Source organism: Balaenoptera physalus (genome assembly GCF_965194825.1).
Source record: "Balaenoptera physalus genome assembly, chromosome: X".
Lineage (NCBI taxonomy): Eukaryota > Metazoa > Chordata > Mammalia > Artiodactyla > Balaenopteridae > Balaenoptera > Balaenoptera physalus.
In genome coordinates this window covers 15,519,959-15,539,794 of record NC_138903.1, presented here as the reverse complement: position 1 = coordinate 15,539,794, position 19,836 = coordinate 15,519,959, and the positions used below count along the sequence as shown (strand labels likewise).

General features: G+C 46.9%; 1 protein-coding gene and 1 long non-coding RNA gene across 8 annotated transcripts in view; one reads left to right on the top strand and one right to left on the bottom strand.

Annotated features, from left to right (window-relative positions):
- The window catches only part of LOC309652992, a 92,879-nt gene extending 78,458 nt beyond the window's left edge, over positions 1-14,421 (bottom strand). The window contains exon 1 of the long non-coding RNA XR_014258956.1: positions 14,228-14,421. This is a non-coding gene — a long non-coding RNA (uncharacterized lncRNA). The remainder of the gene's footprint in view (positions 1-14,227) is intronic.
- Positions 1-19,836, top strand: part of RAI2 (retinoic acid induced 2) — a 392,985-nt gene that overhangs the window by 349,123 nt on the left and 24,026 nt on the right. The window lies entirely within an intron of this gene.

Genomic DNA, 19,836 nt, shown 5'->3' with positions numbered 1-19,836 from the left:
TTATCCATCACAGATTTTTATTTTCAAATTTTTGTCTAAACTCCTAACATACATACAGGAAAGTGCATGTATTATTAAGTGCACTGCTTGAAGAATTTTCACAAACAGCACGCTCACATCACCAGCGTCCTGGTGGAGACAGGGGACCGCACCAGCTCCCCAGAGCCCCCTGTGCCCTCTTCATTAACCCTCACCAACAGTAACCACCATCTTCCCACAGCACAGATGAGTTTTGTCTCACACAAGACTTTTTAAATCAGAGCTTTGTGCATGAGTACCAAAAAAAAACCAAAACAAAAAAAAACCCAAAACTCCCCGTAATTTTTTTTAGGAAGGAGGGCAGAAATTCTGTAACAGTTTCCTTTCTCTAGCTGCTCTGAGTTAGGCCTGTTAAACAGGAAGTTTCTGAGCTGGGGCCCTGCTAGCGCAGGGCTTGGGGCAGACTGGTCTCTGCTGCCCAGAAAGATGCCCAGGCTGCAAGCCAGTTGCCTGCCCTTGGCACCACCTCTGCCAAAGGCAGCCACCGAGCTTGCTTTATCTGCCTCCTTAAAGCCTCTGTCAGATCTTGCCGTGACACGTGTCTGGAAGCACTGGGGACAGCACAACAAAATGGCTGAAAGCTCCCCGAACGTATTGGCCTTCTGGAAAGGAAGGCCAGGCACCACTAAAACAGCTTACCCAACACGCTCATTTTTCTCCAACTTCCAAATGAGAGTGTGATTGATTAATTTCGCTTCCTGGTAGGTTTCGATGTGCTTTCTGCCTCCTTTTCTTGTTGCTGCAGGAAGCAAACAGGATGAATGCAGGAATAAAGCTATGGAACATACATCGTAATGTGTCTGGAGCGGCATCAGAAAAGGACTTATTTGTTCTCCTGGGTTGTGTAGTGCCGAGTGATTGAATGCTCGCCAAGCTGTCAGTTTTATGAAACAAATTCCCTAACCCCCTTGGCCCAGAGCTTTGCTCAGCCTGAGATGGAAAAGAAATAACTTTTAATAGAAAACTCATTGCTAAAATCTAAGATAAGATTTCAGAGTTACTTCTCTCCTAAGAATAAAATGAAATATTGAAGAAAGCATTTGATGGGGGACTCTCAGGGAACGTTATTTCTCAGTTCTTGGTTAACAAACCATGTTAATAAAAATATTTAGACCTTCGTGATGCATAATGCATTTTTATTCCTAGTGAGCTGGCCTGTTTGTATACACAGATGTTTCCTGTGGTCCTTCTATCATTGCTTCTACTTTTTCTGAAACAATATTTCTAGCAGGAAACAGAATCTTATGTTAAGATCCTAAGTCCCTCACAGACCCTGTTAGTTCGAGTGAGGATATTTCCATTTCTATATTTGATATTGGTGGGGGAGGGGCGGTAGGAATCTTCTTTTATTCAAAAAACATGGAAGATAATGCATCGAATCCACCATATTGAGACATTATTAGACAATTCTCCCTTGGCTTCTAAATTAGACCTGGCCGATTTATCCGGGCACATTCATTGCTGAAGGGCTGGATGGCTTTTCAGTCTCCGTTCTCACTGTCAAAGGCACCGTGAGTAATGCCTGCCCTTTCATACAAACCTTAGGTGTGTTTGACTGGGTTTTACAGATTTTCCAAGGCATTGTTCTCACAGAGCTGCAGTTTCCTTTCCGGCACCAGGAATACTGTGGCAACACAGCTCACCAGCCCACTTTCTCTGCCAGTCTTAGCAGCACTTGGAAATCAATTAAAAATAAAATCCATAGGCCAGCGTGCTAAGGAAGAAAATGAGGTTTTACACATCAGCACTTCTCAAAAAAAAAAAAAAAGATGAACCTTTCTTAATAGAAAAATGGCACAATGCCCTAATGAAAAATTAAGCTTCAGGACTCAGTCCCTAATATCTCAGTGCTGAGCGTGTATTTCCTCCTGTGGCTACCCCTGCGAGTGAATTCTGAAATAATCAGGCAGTGTGTTGAAATAAGATATCATTCCGCGTGACTATAGCGGTGAAGCATCACCCTGTCTGGCTGACTTGTCAGTTACTGCCTAAATGCTAGGAGAGGAAGGTTCTGGTTCTTTTGAAGTTTATTTTTCTTTAACATTTTAGTAAATTTGTTTCTCTATGATTATAAAAGTAATAATACTTATTTTAGAAAATTTACAAATATAGAAAGGTGACAAGAAAAGAATAAATATGATTGTTTTGGGTTCTTATCCTTAAGAGTCTTTTTTTCCTATGTGTATGTCCTTTATCTTCTCCAGGAGTTTGGAAGATATATTCCACAATTCAAAGTGCTCTTGTGCTTAAATTGATTCCCCCCCCCAAAACTCTGTTAACATACATTTCTCAAATTATCAACATCCAGAATGAAAAGCCGTCTATTCATTACCCCCTCATGTGTGACAAAAATTTTTGGCTTATTTACTCCCCCCTCTTCCACTGTCCCTTCCCACCTCACTTGTTCACTGCTGTATCCCCAGCACCTAGAACAGCGCCTGGCACCTAGCCAGCTGTTGCTTGATAAATTTGTTGAATCAAATCAACGAATGAATGGTGAGAGTTTATCCTCACGTTACTTCCAGGAGGTGAGCACTGACTCCTGAGGCCGACCTCTTTCCCCACTTTCCTTTGCTGCCTCTCCCGACCAGTACATTTAAGCCATGGGTCCCATGGCTGTCTGTTGGGTCTGCTTTCCCTGATCATCCACGTGGGGAGGCAGTGAGGGGTGGCAGTGAAAAGTGCCCCGTCTGTGGAGTCAAACAGACCAAATCCCCAGGTCTGCAGATTACTACATAATGGGGCAAGAGTCTTAATCTCTGTGGGCCTCAGAGATGCTATCTGTCAAATGGGCAGTGATGATACTTTCCTGACAAAATCAATGACAGGTATGCATGATATTTGGTACACAGGATCCAAAATCTGTAGCTCCTAGTATTGTTCCCACTTCTTTTTCCAATGACAGCATAAATAAAGAGCCCATGGCGCCCCAGAACACTGCCTTTCTCCTTGCATTTCCAGTCATTTCATCTAATGAGCATAGGAGACTTTCTGATGAGTTACTTTATGCTTCTGTGCCAAGTAAATCATCAATGGCAAAGAATCAAGTGGCCTTTCTAATAATCTGTGCTTCCCCTGCAGCACGTGTCTTGGTTCATTGTTATTGTGTGTCTACCTAGCTGACTCCCTCACTAGACAGTGAATGGGTGGGCCTTCCATCTTCGTATCCTCAACCTAGGACCCACAGTGCTGTAACTGACGAGTCACTCAATATGTATTTATTAAGTGAATGAATGAATGAATTAATAGTATCGTGTTGTACACATCTTGCCATATCTCAGCCACACCTGTGGGCTTTCTACAGTCTCCTGGATGACAAAAGTAAACCGAACTATACAATTAAGTTTCTAGCCCTCTGAATCTATAATGTAAGCTTCTGACAGACAGATGCAATACTTATTGGTTCTGCAGAGAGCCAGCTTAAGGAAAAAAATTCTAGTTCCTCTTAGTTCCCATGATTAAGTCCATGGACTCGCTGGCTGGCGTATAATTCCTTTAGAAGAGGAGAGATGATACTGTGTGCACGGTAAAGCTCATGTCTGCAGCTTTTAGTTTGAGTTATGTGTGTTGGCATCTCTTTCACACAGAATCTGATGAGTTGGCATTTATTTTTGACAGCATCTCAAATCTTGTGAAAGTCAGAGCCGGGGGCTGATGATGTTTTTTAGTAATATCTCAGATGGTGGCAGAACAATCTTGATAATAAAAGAGAGAGGTTTAAAAAGATGTCCCCTTAGAGTTCTTCCGGAAAACTAAAAGTTCAGCAAAGAGCTTTGGAACTTTCCAGAACAAAGGCTTCCTGAGCATTGGAATTTTGCAGACTGGACACACACACACACACACACACACACACACACACGAGTCTCTGAGGTGTGTTTCCTCTAATTCACTGTGGCAGCACTTGCTGGTTATTCCCCCAAACCTGTTTTGTTCATCTTCCCAGGCACCCAACTAAACTACATTTCCCAGCCTCCCTTGCAGTTTTATGTGTGGCCATGTGACTAAGTTCTGACCAATAGGATGTGAGTGAAAATGATGTGTGCACCTCTAGTCCAACCATCAAAGCTTTCCAAGTTTTCCTCCATACTCTTTTCTCATCCACTGGCTGTCTGGGATGGAGCAAAGTCCCAGGGTAACCTTGGAAGGAAGGTGGCCGAGCCTCCTCTGCCTGGAGAGGATCACTGTGTGAAATGGAAGTGCTTGATCCAGAGCCCTCACCCTAGACTGTTACATAAACAAGAAATAAGCTTCCGTTAGTGAGCCATTGCAAGTGTGGAGCGATTTGTCAGGCAGCTTATCCTACCTTAACTAAGTCATACTCTTTGGATATTAAAAAAAAAAAGAATAGCCAACAGTTTTCAAAGGCCTTTTATTTGCCAGGAATTGTTTATGTTAATAATAATCCTTTCATCAGGCCTGCAAAGTTACCCTCATTTTACAGCCATAGATACAACTCCAAGTGGGAAAGGGGTGAGGATTTTGTCCACAATGATGGTCCTCAGAGCTGGCACAGAAGGTGGCATTGAGTAGGCTCGCAGTGAGGCTTGTTGATGATGGAGGAAAAGAAGGCTTAGCGAGGTGAAGTCACACGCCCAGGGTGCACATCTGGAAAATGCTGGGCTCACTATTTAATCCTGGTGTGCCTGGCTTCAAGGTCCAGCTACCTCTGAGTATCTGTAACCCAAGACTTTGAAAAGAATGGGTGGGGAGCCAGCGATGGGCCCTTAGAAAACAGGTTTTAGTCTCTCATCTTGTATTTCGGATGGGAAAAAGTAACATATTTTAAAAATGGAAACATTATAGACATCTAAAACAAAGAAAGGGACACCCTCTGTAATCTTACCAGAGAAAACTGGTACAAGCTTGGTTTTATTCTTTACGTTCTGCACGTATACACACGTTTAACAAAAGGAAATCTAGGTTCTCTCCCGCCACGGGACCTTTTCACTTATTTTCCCCTTAAATAATTTCTTGGACATTATTTCCATGTCAGGACATACCAATCTGTATCATAGTTTGCAATGACTGGTAGTACTCTGTATTACCAGCAACAATCTACGATAGTTAACTGGTTCCCTCTTGGTTATCATTTAGGTTGTTTCAGTCTTTGTAACACAAAGGAGCTATGATCAACATGCTTGTGCGTATCTCTCGGGTAGAATCCTAAGAGGGGAGTTGTGCGTACACCGACAGGCACGTCTCATTGCCTTCCGCGTGTGGAGACCTATTTCTGCAGAAGGTCCAGATGGTCGACAGATATTGAAATGGACTTGGTGGGTTTAGTTCTCCAAGTGAAGGTAACAAAGAACAGTGGAAGAAAGGGTTTCTAGCATCTCAGAATGTGGCAGATGTGCTCCAAGCCCGTGGCAAAGATTAACAGTGAGGAGGCACTGGCATCCCATCTACCCATCTAGAGGAGGTGGCACCTGCTGGCCATTGGCTGGTTTCTCTGCCACCTTCTGGCAATGAGGTCAGCATTGTCTGCAAGGCCAGGGCTGATCTGGGCCCCAGGGAAGATACTGTCCTGCACAAAAGTGAAGCAAGGCTTCCTCTTTGGGGAGGGGGCAGTGGCCAGTAGGCCAGGGAGAAAGGGAGGAGGAGGGTGTATAGACATCGCCGCAAGGTTGCTGCCGGGGCTGGAGCTGGAGGTGACAGGACACTCATTCCTCAGAACCAGACGTAAACCTGACGTGCCTAGACAGCTTTCGGGGCGAGCAGGCAGCCCCAGGCAGATGTGTTTGTGGGCACAGCTGTGTGCGTGCTGAGACGTCCTGTCCGTGAGGGATGTTCCCGGAACGATGGTGATGATGATAATGATGATGACAGTGGCCTTGGTTGGCAGCAGGAGGAGGAAGATGATTACCCAGACAGCGCTGGAGCATTCAGAGCTGAGCCTCTGAGAAGGGCTCCTCGCCCCTGTGTGTGTGTGTGTGTGTGTGTGTGTGTGTAATCCCATGTGGTATGAGCATCTGGTGTGTGTGTGTGTGTGTGTGTGTGTGTGTAATCCCATGTGGTATGAGCATCTGCTCTGTGTTGGGGGGCTCTGTGCGGTGTGTTGTGTATGTGAGTGTGACGTGAATGTGTGATGTGTGCAGTGCTCTGGGGGTGTGTGACCGTGTGGGCTACGTGGGGTGTCCCAGTGGTCGTGTGTGAGTGTGCTGTGTGTGGATGTGTTTGAGGGGGTGCCGATTAAGTCCCCCGAGGCACTAGTGTGGCCTACCGGAGACTCCACGCTTCTCACTTTGAGTTTTTCCTCCTGTCTCCCCTGTTTCCTGTGGCAAAAATGCCAGCTTCACCCAAGAGAACCCTCTTGACCTTTCTCTCCCTCAGGAGGCCAAGCTCTAGGGAAGCACTAGTTCCTGCTGGTCATTGCGTTACCCGACAGAGAAAGGGAGGCAGTGTTCTCTAGAGCCGGCTTATTTTATTCCTTTTGTACTCACTGTTCTCTGTTACCTTTTCATTGAGGGTCATACAGCACGTGCACAAATCTGATGGCTGTTTACATGTGTAGCCACCCCTCAGATCAAAACAGAATCCACCTCCAGCACCTCATGAAGCCCCCTTGTGCCCTTTCCCAGTCAGTATCACCCAAAGGCAACCATGATTCTAACTTCTGTCTCCATAGATTCGTTTCGTCTGTTCTAGAACCCCGCGGTGTTTTGTGCTTGGCCGCCTTCACTTCACACAGTGCTTTTGAGACCCGTCCGTGTTGCCGCGTGCGTCAGCATTCGCATCTTTTTATTGCCTTGTAGTATCTCATTGTATGGATGTATCACAGTTTGTTTATCTGTTCTCCTGCTGACGGACATCTGGGTGGTTTCCAGTTTGGGGCTATTGCAAATAAAGCTGCTACGAACATTCTTGAACATGTCTTTTGGTGGCCATATGTAGAGCTGTCTTAATGTTGCCTGTGAGAGCATTTGACAAAGATAGAGCTTGCAGAAATCAAACAACAACAACGAAAGCCCCAACTTACTCCAGCAGGTTTCCCAGGAAAAAGGAAGCAGTCGACTTGCTGGCCTTGACTCTGACCACTCCTCCGCCTTTGGGAGAGTGGCAGGCTGTCTGGGCTCAGACTCTGCTGCAAAGCAGGCATCACCTCTGAGGACAGCACTGTTTCCGCAGCCGGGTGTCCCAGTGTAAAAGTTACTCCTTAGGGGTAACTTGGGCAAACTTGGGTCTTTGAACGGGCCAATGGCTGCTGCAGGTTCTGTGGGCTGTGATTTGGGCTCCAACGCCAAGATTTTCCCACTGGGAGCCCTGTAAGGCTGGGTCCAGACAACTTCGAACGATGCCCAACTTACTCCGAGGGAGCTGGGACCTGGGCAGAAGCCGGCCTGCTGCCTGACCCCGGGACACAGGGAGGGACTTCAGGGAGCGCAGAAAGGAACCAACAGGCCTGCACCTGCCCAGTGGCCCTTTCCGACGTTTTGGTTTCTGCAGCACCTACACTCTAGCCACGCTCTCCAACGGAAGCCTGGGGTGACCCCTGTGTCCCTGGCACTCCTTCCACCTGCCTGTCTGCACACCGCCACGCCCTTCCCCAGGGCTCTCCGCAGCAGACTTCGAGGGGCCCCGGGAGTGTGCTTGGCCCAGAGGCAGAGCAAGCAAGAGGTGCTGGAGTTTATGTCCCCAGGGGCAGCCCCCAACCAGTGGCACAGTGGAACTGGGAGGCAGACCCCATGGCTTCTCCACCTCAGCGGGGATGGCACTGAGGTTAAATTAACTCCCGGAGGGACTGAGCCCCACAGCCCACGGCCGGACCTGCTCATCAGAGCGCCTGGGACCAGCTGCGTGCCCGCCCCGACTCCCCGCCCTGGGGCTACCTGGGACCCCTCCCACATCAGCTCTCTGCCCTTGAGTCTCTGTCTCTGCTCCGGGGGATCCCAAGCAAAGCCGTGCCTTTCCCCAAACCAAACACGCTCTCTGGCACATACATTCATTTTGTCTGGGAATTTTGCAAATTCCATGGTGCCTTTTGACCACCCACTCTGGGATTCAGCCAAGCCAGTGCCAGTTACCTTTGCTGTGGAGAAGTTTGAGATCGGTGGCTGACCCAGGGGAGAACAGTGATAAGTAGTATTTCATTTTCAAGCTACAGCGAAGACGGACAACCTTCTTCCCATTGCTCCCCATCAGTGTTGCTCCCAGTACTGTGCACGATGGGTGTGACATTGTGGAAAGTTGCGGTGAAATGAAATCATTTAAGACACCCACGGGGGTGTGGGGAATACGGAGGTGGAAGGAGTAGGATGGGGGATGGGCATTGCTATTTAAGGAGATTCCAAGCCACTCTGTAGCCGCGAGGAAAATGGCTTATCATAAAACACAGAGCGAGAAAGAAACGCCGAAAACTGTGTCTCTGCCACGATAGGTTGTTTCCTTAAAAATGAAAACAAAATCAAATAGTTTCGATCTGTTGGGGGCTTAAGACTCCTGAATGAATTTTTCCTTTTGTTTTTGTTTTTCCAAAATGCGGTTGTAATGTAGGTGTGAACATCTTCAAAGAATTCTAAGATGAATTGTTTGGGGGAGAAAAATCATAATGCACAAAGCAGCAGTTTCTTTCTAATGTTTTCTTGGAGAGGTATTTTTCCACATAACTGAAGAAAGGAAACAGAGGAGGAAGGTGGCGTTGGGGGCAGAGAGGTATAATTAGATAGAGCATTCGATGATTTGAGTTTGAGTTTGCCGTTCTGAAAGGATAAACACGCGGACCTCTCCTTGGGGCTGGGGCGATCAGTGGTCTGCAGCACTGAGGGAGGGCAGGGTGTGAGGCTGCAGATACAGACGATAGTCCGTCTGTGTGGAGGGCACAGATAAACTCACCCTACAGGGACCGGGATGGTGGCGGGGCGGGTGTGTTCTGGGTTCTGAAGGACTCCCTTTGGCTTGGTTCTTTCTCCTCACCACCCGGGCACATTTAGAAGCACGCAAGCCGTTGAAGCTACATTCTGTTAACCTTTCCCCAGGGCTGTATTTGCCTGCGTTGATCCAGCACACCACCACACACATTTTCTAAACGTTCTGCTGTTTCACTGATTGTGGAATTAGAAGCCTCCCCTGCCTGGTAAAAGTAGGTCAGGGAAGTTCCTGACTTTGGGATGCTGCTAATAGATTTCTGAATGGCAGCGTAAGGGCGCCTGGATGTGACATTTGAGCAGAGCAATGGTGATCACGCACTGACGAGTTTGAGCTTGAGTCATTTGTTTCTCCAAAACAAATGGAGAAACCCACACAGGAGCATGTGTGGGTGAGGTCCCACAGATTGCAGGTGCTGCTGAGAAGTAAACTGGCCCTGGACTGTTCATTTAGAAGCAAAGAAGTGCTTTTATCCGCGCCTTATCTCTCCATGTCGCCTCTTCTGGGGGCTCTCTGCCATTTCCCTTTCCCATCAGCACTGCCCTCCCTGAACCACGGCCACAGGAAGCTTTTCTGTAACTCCTCATCTGGGGTAGCGGTAGCCTTGTGCAGGATCCCATGCTATTGGCCCTCCGTCCCATCCTGTAAGCTCCCATGGCTTGGCCATCTCCCCTCTCTTACCTGGCCTTCTCCAGAGCTTCCTTCTTCTCTTGGTGTTTTATTCTCTTCTCATATTATTCTAGCTTTAGGATATTGTTGGCCACACAGAACCCATAGAAAATGGCACTGCATAACCTTATGATAAAATAGCTAAGCCTTTAGGTTGCCCTCAGGAAAAAAGTAAATTGAATCAAATTATTAAGACCTAGACATTGTCAAATTCACCATCTGGGCATTTCTACTGTGAAGTAATTATTTAGACAGGGCTTGCTGTGGGTGTCTCTCTTGCTTGCTCTCTCTCCTTTTTAATTTTTAATACGAACATTTTTTGTTTAAACCACTTCTTTTTTCTAGTAGACAACGGCGATCGTAATCGTGTCCAGCTAAAACATATTGCTCATGTGTGTTCATGTTTAATTTGAAAAATGACAACAGTGATTTCTTTGAAGTCTCATACTCACCCAGAGCTAGCCCGCCATTGGTTGCTTTAGAATCCAGAATTTCCTAGAGGAGGAGAAAGAATAAATCAACATAAAATGATGTAATAAAATCCTCTTAAATAACAACCAGGTAGTAAATTAACATATACACGACCTTTGAAATGATCATGTACAGGGAAGTCGAATGCAGCAAACAGCTGGCTGGGTGCCTGTCCTTGACTAATAGGCTGAGAGATACAGCTGGTGGAAAGATTTTTGAGAGTGAGTTCTAAATGCAGAAAGCTGTTTTTTTATAAAAAATAGAAAACATCAGATCCTTCATTTGACAGACCCTAATTTCATTGAGATTGACAGCGCTGCCTTTGTCGAGCGTACATTTAACAAATGAGATTGAACAACCGCACCACTCAGTTTCATCTAATTTAATTTGACAACCAAAGCAGGTAGGTAGAATAATGTACTTACAGAGGGGGTGAGAAAGCTTCCTGGGGTTCAATGACAGGGCTTGCTGGATCAGGCTGAAAGTGGAGAGCTCCTCCGTTGCTTTTGTATTTTTGTTGTTTTTGTTTCCTTTTACTTTTTTAATTGATGTATAAAAAGTACATCAAGCGAGTTCATCTTAAAGGTATAACTTAATAAATGTTTGTCAATGTGTACGTTTACATAGCCACCATCCAAATCAAGGTATAGATCATTTCCATCCCTGCAAAAAGCTCACTTCCCAATCAGTATAACCCCCTCCTCCTGCCCGCAAGGTAACCACTACCCTGACTTGTAACAGTTTTTGAAAACAGTCGCCTGTTTTTGAACTTCATATAAAGTGTATCAGGCAGTATGTCCTTTTGTGTCTGTTTTCTTTCACTCAGTGTGAAATTCATCCATGTTGTTGTGCGTATCAGTAATTCACTCTCCGCTATTGCTCTGTAATATTCTGTTATGTGAATATAGCAACAGAGTTTATGTATTATTGATGGACATTGGGGTTATTTCCAGTTTCCCTCTTGCCTTCAGATTTAGCTTATTTTTCTAGATAGTCTATAGAAGGGCATCCTAGAAATAAGCAAGAATGATATGCCCATGGGTGAACTTGTTGCAAACTGGTAGCAAAATCTACTCACCATCCCATAAGCAAGTGTCCTGTCCCCCGAATGAAAGGACAGTCTTGGGTTATCTTCCTCCTAAGACTCAAGCCAGCTTCATGTTCTCTCGTTCCGTCCCCCACAGAATTGTGGGGCGAGGAGGCCGCTCCATCGCCTTGCCTCCTTTAACCCTGAGGTGGAGGAAGGGGAGGTGAGCAGGGCCTGCGGCCAGCTATGACGACACAGCTTAGCAAACAGATGGGAGGGTGGGCCTTGGGGTGGGTCTGAAAGCAGTGAGGAAGGGAGAGGAGCAGCTTCTCATCTGGAGCGCCTGTGTATCTGGCACCATGCCCACCTTTCGGCAGACTCAGGGACGCAGCTTAAATTTGGGCATCCTTCCTGATCATTCTGACACCTTCCCATTCTCTGAATCTGGGAAATAAAGAAACCATTATCATCTCTCATAAAGAAAGTGATCAGAGACTTCCCTGGTGGCGCAGTGGATAAGAATCCTGCCAACACAGGGGACACGGGTTCGAGCCCTGGTCCGGGAAGATCCCACATGCCCTGGAGCAACTGAGCCCATGAGCCACAACTACCGAGCCCGGTCACCTAGAGCCTGTGCTCCGCAACAAGAGAAGCCACCGCAATGAGAAGCCCGCACACCGCAACGAAGAGTAGCCCCCCGCTCACCGCAACTAGAGAAAGCCCGCGGGCATCAACGAAGACCCAACGCAGCCTTAAATAAATAAACAAATAAATAAATAAATAAAAAAGAAGAAGAAGAAGAAAGTGACCAGGCACTAGGGCTAGGGTAGGCATTTGTCATTGGGCAGAAATGGAGCACAAAGGGTTGTCATCTTAGAAGGCCGCGCCCGCCCTCCAGCTGATGGGTAAGGCCAGCAACTGTATATACAGGGCAGGGCAGGTTTGCCAGCTGGATCTGGTGATGTGGAAACGAAGGGAGAGGGCAAGCCGTTTAACAGTCTCTTTTGCCTGGGACTGTCTCAGGGTGACCGCTGAAAATCCCAGGTCCTGAGAAGCCCTTCAGTTCAGGATGGTTGGTCGCCCTAAAAGAGGAAGACCTTTTCACTCACTTATCTGTGCATTCAGTTAACGAATAATATTGAACTTTTAGTACAGACCATGCACCTTGCAAGGTTTGGGGGTAGAGTGCTAATCAACAAGGCAGTAGTGATGCCGGCCCCCCTTCCAGAGTACTTCCTCTAGAGGGAAAGGTGGGATTTAAAGAAGTGATTACAATCCAGTGCAGTGCTTGCTTTGACAGGGATAATAAGGCAATGCTTTAATTGGGAAAATGCTGGAGGCTACCGAAGCAGGTGGGGAAGACAGTGCACCACCGATCCTTTATCTCCTTTGCATATCCACAAAGTTCTTGAGCTGCTCAGAAAAGCCATTTACAGCAAACTGAAGCATTCATAATGGCCATGGAACAAAAAGGGTGGGGCTGGGGGTGATAAGGAAGTGGACAGATTTAGGTCTGCTTTGTGATCCTCCGAACCGCCCAGACCCCCAGGCGTGCCTCCCTGCATTTCTTCTCCCGCTCAGAGGGCACCTGTTGGGTGGTGCAGAGCAGGCAGTTGTGCGGTGAGATCTTGGAGTCGTCCATGCGCGTGAATCCACACTGATGAGCATGGCCTGGTAAACCTTCTGCCATCTTTTTGGGTCGTGTTGATAAAATATTGTGGGGAGGGGAGGGGGCAGGGATGATGTACTGGGGTTAATAATTCAGTATGTTTGGAAACAGGGCTCAAGGAGTGAGAAGTTAGTGCCAGAACAGAACAGCATGTACTTCTAAGTATGTAAAACTAATAGACATGTGTTCTTGCCTAAGAGGCCCAGTTATTGTTGGTTTAAAAAGAAAAACAGTTTAATGCATTAGAAATATATGGCAGCTGTTGTAAGATCTGAAAGGCTAGCCCAATGCAGGTTCGTTCATTTTCCATTCATTTCACAGATATCTATTGACATATATGCCCCTGAATATTTTACTTTCCACGCAGCCATCACATAGCGCCAACAAAAAAATCCCCCAGACGAAAGCCCTTATCTCCATGAGAAGGTCCAAACATTTAGTCCATTGTCAAAGACACAGCCAAGCAGGATGGGTCTTGAATCTTAGAGTCTCTTTCTTATATTTCTCAGCCTAGACGGTGTCAGTGGTGTTTCTGTAAGGTGTGTCCTTTTATTGGTGTCTCTAGAAAAGATAGGGATGGAGGATTTTTTCTAGAGGGGAATTTTCATCGTGTGTTAGCACAGATCTGTTGGGTGAGGGTTTGTTTTTTTCTTTTGTTTGATTTGTTTCGCTTCTTGCCCTGCCTTTGCCATTGTGCAATTAAAACAAGTCCTTCCAAACGATTTTTTTTTTCTATCACATGGGAAGCAGTGTACCACCCACTTGCTCTGAGTAGTGACCCTTGGGGGTTCCCAATGATCATGCAGCCCTTTCCAGTCGAGCTGTGGCGGGTTAGGGAGGGACCACGACGCCCTCCCCTAGATGACCTCCGAGCTTTCCTTCGAAAGGAAGCAATAATGGAGACTTAGCCATGAGGAACGAAGTGCCTCTTCCCTTTACAGTTTGACGATGCCTTCCTTTGTAGCTAGTTCAGCACACTTGTCCTGATTTATGATTTTTTGCCATCTGGTTTATTTCTCTTGTTGTTTTGTATTGTTTTAAATATGCCCAAGGCCATCTTTGAGTCTTTTCTTTAAAAAATACAAATTGAAAAAGCAAATCATAGGAGTGTCATTTGAAGGTTAGGGATGAAAGAGAAGTTTAAATAGGACTCAGATCTTCCCTGTGAAGTTCAGTAGCTAAAAATAAAGTTCTTTTTACTTTGTTGATTATGTAATAGAACACATTCTCAGATGTGAACGCTATGGAATGTCTCAGTTGTTCAGAGAATTCTTGTCTCAGTTTTCTTAAACAGAGGTGCAAGAGTTCTGTCGAACAATTGAATTCATTCACTTGGTGATTGAGCACCTATTGGGTGGAAGCCACTGTCGAGGATCACTTTGTGTTGCTGATGAGCTTTTTTTTGTTTTTTTTTTTTAATTTATTTTTGGCTGTGTTGGGTGTTCGTTTCTGTGCGAGGGCTTTCTCCAGTTGCGGCGAGCGGGGGCCACTCTTCATGGCGGTGCGCGGGCCTCTCACTATCGCGGCCTCTCTTGTTGCGGAGCGCAGGCTCAGTAGTTGTGGCTCACGGGCCTAGTTGCTCCGCGGCATGTGGGATCTTCCCAGACCAGGGCTCGAACCCGTGTCACCTGCATTAGCAGGCAGATTCTCAACCGCTGCGCCACCAGGGAAGCCCTGCTGATGAGTTTTAACCAGAGGCAGGACTTGGTTTTTGCTTGGTCTAACCTCAGTTTTCATTCTCTTGAACTAGGTTACTCTCTCTAAAGAAAAACTAGTTCCAGGAGGGAGTAAGGAGGTAGACCTTTTGTAAGAGGAAAGGGTGCAGTTGGGTGGGGGCAGTCTTCATTTTTAACAGAGAAGGTTCTCTGGGTGCTGTGTGCTGTGTTCTGGGGTGACCTGGATAGCTATGTTTAAACCATGTTATTATTAAAAACAGCAGTTCTGGCTTTCCCAGACAAAGAAATTCTGAAACAATTTTGGAAATACATTCACAAGAGTAGAATTCATAAGTGGAACGGTACAGCCGTCAGCTGCACTGTTTAGACATAAAGTTGGATGAGCAAAGGGGGAATTTTACAAGTATGGATTCAAAGCTTTTAAATGAACTTGCCTAATTGGTAGTAGTGATGTAGAGCATCTTGCTGGAAGGAAAACAAATCCCGTATCTAAAAATGTTCTCTTAGATGTAAAAGCAAACGCAGCTTCAAACGATGCTTGGGAAGTATCTTGGTTAAGGATTTTGAAAGTGATTTAAGGATCATGGTTTAGTGCCTGGCACTTGGTCAGTTGCCTCCCACAATTTAGAGACCTCATCAAGAGGTTCCTAAATCCAGTCGACTGACCTTAGAATCACCTGGCGGGAGTTTGGGACCTGCACATTCCCGGACCCCGTCAGATGTATCGGGCCAGGCTCTTGAGGGTCAGGCAGAGAATCTGTCCGCTCCGAGGGCTCTCCTGGGGATTTTGATGATTAGCCCAATTTGAGAACTGCTGGCCTAGTCCATTCCTCTGGACAGGATCCTATCCGTACCATCCCAGACAATTTTTTGCCACACAACTGGCCATGAAATAGCATCTCTGCAAATGCCATTGACTCTGGATTATACGTTTATTCATTAGCTGAAGCCCAATTTTAAAATCCAATGAACTATATGATTCCTTTAAATGACTTCGAATCAAGCCACATACAGTGCTTCTCAAGGTTTATTTTTGTTTGTTATTATTCTGCTGAGTACTCAGGACATCCGACTGCTCCTGGGTTGGTGGGCTAGAGATATAAATAACTTTTGGATCCCTCGGGTGTCGGGATGGTTAAAAGGATAAATGGTGATCGTTTAGGGCGAGGGAACGAACAAACGTTTGACAAGGCTCTACTCTCATCTGCACAGTGTGAGGCCCTTTTACAGCATCCCCTGCTGACCCTCACAGCATCTTTCCAGGGATGTTGGGAACCCCACTTCACAAGTGGGTGAGGTAGAGTGATGATTCAGGTTCCAGAGCTCAGGGGCACAGCCAGCATTGAAGCCAGGCCTTCAGGATTTACCCCGACCTAGTTCCCCCGCTCTCTCCAACCCCAAGTCTGATGCTGCGTTTTCTTCTTGTTGTCATCTATAAAGAGCATTTTAAATGATCTGTGGTTCTGCCCTGGGGTCCAGCTTGGAGATCTTGTTCAGCCCAAGCTGGGCTCCTCAAGGTCCACTGGCTTCTCAGGAGACCTTCATCATTTCTTTGGAGGAACGGCGCGTTCTGTTCTATTTGGCATGTTTGAGAGCCATCAGAGGTAGGACTGTTCGTTTCTGAATTATACATAGGCTGCCCTTCAGCTCTAGAATGTAATTAAGAAAAAGGGCTCGAGGAATACCAGGTTCCAAGCCAAGAGTCTTACGAAGCTGCCAAAGGAAGTAGATATTAGCAGCCTCTGCTGTGTGCCGGGTGGGCCGGGCTGCCCTTAGCTTCTCAGCAGGAGGGAGCGGCTGTGGTGCCAGGAGACAGCAGAGAGGAGGGCGGGGGGGAGGCGCTGGCCTTCTGCCCTTCAGACTTGGTAGAGGTGAAGCAGGACCCAGGCGGCATTTCTCAGGGATTCCCAGATGGGCCTTCCCTTGCTGGCCTCGCCACCGCGTTCGTGCGTTTTCTGAAAGGTGGCCTCTGGATCAGCACGTTTGCTCCGCCTTGGCACTGTGGACGGGGACCAGGTGTGTCTTTGTTGTAGGCCCGCCCTGCGCTCTGTAGGATGTTTTGGCAGCATCCCTGGCCTCCGCTCCCTAGGTGCCTTAGCGCCCTCCTCTCGCAAGTTGTGACAACAAAAAATGTCTCCAGACATTGCCAGATGTCCCCTTGGCAGCAGGGACAGAATCACACCAGGTTGAGAATCGCTGGCCGAGACCTAGAGTAGAAATAGGAAAGGAGGAAGAGATCTGCTGTGGGGGGCAGGGGGCCCCCAAATTCCATCTCCCCACCTTCCCTCAGGCATATAAACCCTGCACCACCCAGGTTCCCTTAAGGGGTAGGTAAGCCTCCAACTTTCCCACTTCCCCTTTCTCCTTGCTGCCCTCCCTCCCACCTGTCCTTGGTACACAGTGCTGTGGCCCTAGTTCAAATCCCAGCTCTGCCACTGAGTAGCAAGTCCCCTGTTCTCTTCATGCCACTGTTTCCTCATCCGTGAAGTAGTGATAATAACAGCGTCTCCCTTGTGGGGTTGTTGGTGAGGATTGGATACTTATAAGCATTTAGAAGAGTACCAGCACATAATAAGCACTTTGTGTAAGTGTTCTGTAAATAAAACATAAATAATCTGGATGCAGAACCTCTGTTAAATACAGCCATTCAACAAATGTTTATTGGGCGTTGAACAAGGCCCCACCCCTACCTTCCAGGTGCTCAGAGTTTGGCCATGAGCCAACAGTAACTTAGGTGGGTAAGTCAGTAAGTAAATTAGTAAGAAGCACTGCCCTGGCCGTGCTCTCCTATATAGTCCCCAAGGAAAGCCCTCAGTATCCCAGTGGACACACCATCAGGCCTTAGCACCCCATGCGGGGCTTCTTGTTTATCATAAGTGGAACCCTACTTCACCTTGCCGTCAGCTCAACACTCCATTTGCCAGCGACTCAACTCTGTATAGCTTCAGCTATAGCCAAAATACACGGAACCCATTATTCAAAAGTTAGCGGCACCTCTGGGAAGAATGTGAGGTAGTCCAGTCGTTAGGTACGCTAGCTGGGAACACTGTCCTCCCTCCCTCCCTCTCTCCTTCCCTCTTTCTTCCCCTCCCCTCCTTCCTCCAAATAGTCACTGAGCACTGTCTATAGACGGAGTGTTATTCCAGGTGCTGGGGATACTGCGATGAACATGGCAGACGAGGGGCTTACCTTCCAGATGGAGTGGAGGAGACAGACTATAAATAGTAAATCGAGGGGAAAAAAGATAATTTGCAAATGCTGAAGGAGAGACACATAGAAGTTGATGTGAGCGAGAACAGCTGGGATGAAGTTGGGGGCTTACAGATGGTCATAGAATCTTCTCTAACGAGACTGGTTTTCAGACTTAAAGGCTGACCAGGAACCAGCTGTGAGAAGGACATTCCAAGCTGAGGAAACGGCCAGTGCAAAGGCCCCAAAGCAGGAAAGAGTGTGGTAGTTCTAAGAAAAGAAGAAGTATTCTGATGGAGGAGGAAAGTGATAGGAGCAGAGATTGGAAAGGGGTAAAGTGGGGCCAGTCTGATAGGGCTATGTAGGACTTGGCTTTTAGTTTAAAGTCCAGTGAGAAGCCAGTGAGCTGAGTAAAACACTCTGATTTATGTTTGAAGAGAAGGAAGGAATGGCCAACTGTGTGGAGCGCTATAGAGATGAGTAACATGAGGGCTGACTCAGTGGATCTGGCCACGTGGTCAACATGACGTAATAAGAGCAGTTGCAGCGGAGAAGTAGACAGCAGCTGCGCCCTCTGTCTTTTGGTTTTAGAACATACAGTCTCACCAAGGAATAGGCATTTGCATTGCAAGGGATCAATAATTTGATAACAGTTCTTAACACTGCTTTGGTCAGCTTTGCACGGAGTTATTTGGCTTCAATTCTCTCAACTAACAGCAATGGTCACAATGATGGTGGTGGTGGTGATGTCATCCTTGGTGTCCATGACATCACCAAGTGCCTGCCGTCAACCTCTTTGGTGTTTCCAGTTGCGGGACAGTGCCAGCCCAGCCACAAACGGCCTCTGGGCCTCTGGGCGATCCATGACCCAAGTTCATTGCAGAATGGCTGCCCGAGGCTGGGGGCTGCCTGTGACATGGGAGAACTACGCAGGCCCCTCCTAGGTGGGCCACGCAGGGCTCAGAGTGGTGGCCTGAGCCTCCAGTGCCGTGTTCTGACGGCTGTCCTCTGTATGGCCTTCCACTTCTTAAGTCCACCCACCTCTGTAACCTTGCCTGAACTTTTAAGCCCAAGAATTGTAGGAAATCCCTCAGGATAAATCCTTAAAGAGGCATTTGACAAAGCATATATAAACTTACACTTGGTGAAAAGTGACTGTAGAAAAAAAGTATGTTTAGCCCAAGCTTAAATATGACCGTGCTTTTTCTGCGGTCTCCCGCAGCATTTTGGAACCCTGACATTTTTCCTGACTGATCGTTCCCTTTGATTTTTTTTTTTTCCTCCACTGCTTTGATTTTGTAACACAAGAATAATATTTTTTCTGGACTAAACTTCTTATAAGTGGTCTTACCCGGGGAATGTTTTTAAATTTAAAGATGATTCTATTTTCTCTTAAGTACCAAGAAGTACATACACATACAAACACATTTAATGACTTCAGATGGGATAGTTTGACTTTTTAAAGGCATATTTGCAAGATTTGTTCTTCTTGATTCCAGCTCCTAATTCAAAGTTTCATTATTTTAATGCTGTTGCCCACACAGTGTAGACGATCCCTCATCACCTGCCCTGTAGAGGTTCCGTCCTGAGGGGCAGACCTTGGTTCTGGACAAACGGATTCACCCTCATTTATAGTGCCTTCAGGACGAACTCAAAGGCGAATCCATCCTGTCTTCAGAAAGGGAAGGTTTTTGACTCCCTCAAGGCAAATACCCATCTTCAGTGTGTTAGACAAGGCTTCAGAATGCCAACACCTTTGTCTTTACCGCCTGGCAGGACTGGGTCCCATCAGTCACCACTTGGGGGCACATTTTGTAGTTAACCCGTCCTGGGGTTGGGGAGGGGCTGAGAGGGGGCCGCTCTGCTCACAGTCTAACATCGGGCCCTGCCTTCCTGTGATTCTTTTTTTTTTAATAGCCTAGGTGACTGGCTGCTGGGTTTCTGTAATCTCTCTCCTATCTAGGAGAACCTCTCTTGTGCTTACTCCGTGGAACTCTGGGGGTCTAGGCTGAGTTCTTATCTGAAAGTCTGTGCAAATCTCAATCCCTCATGAAAGAAAAAACAATATTGGCCTTGCCTGAGGGTGCCCTTTTCCCACCTCCCCACGGAAGTGGAATTTCAAGAGCATGGGCGCCCGGGACTACCCGCTCTTCCTCTTCTGTTGCCCACGGAGCTCTCTTTAATCAGAACTGCAGGCACTTGGGAGAAAATCCAGCCAGGGCCTTCATTGCCTT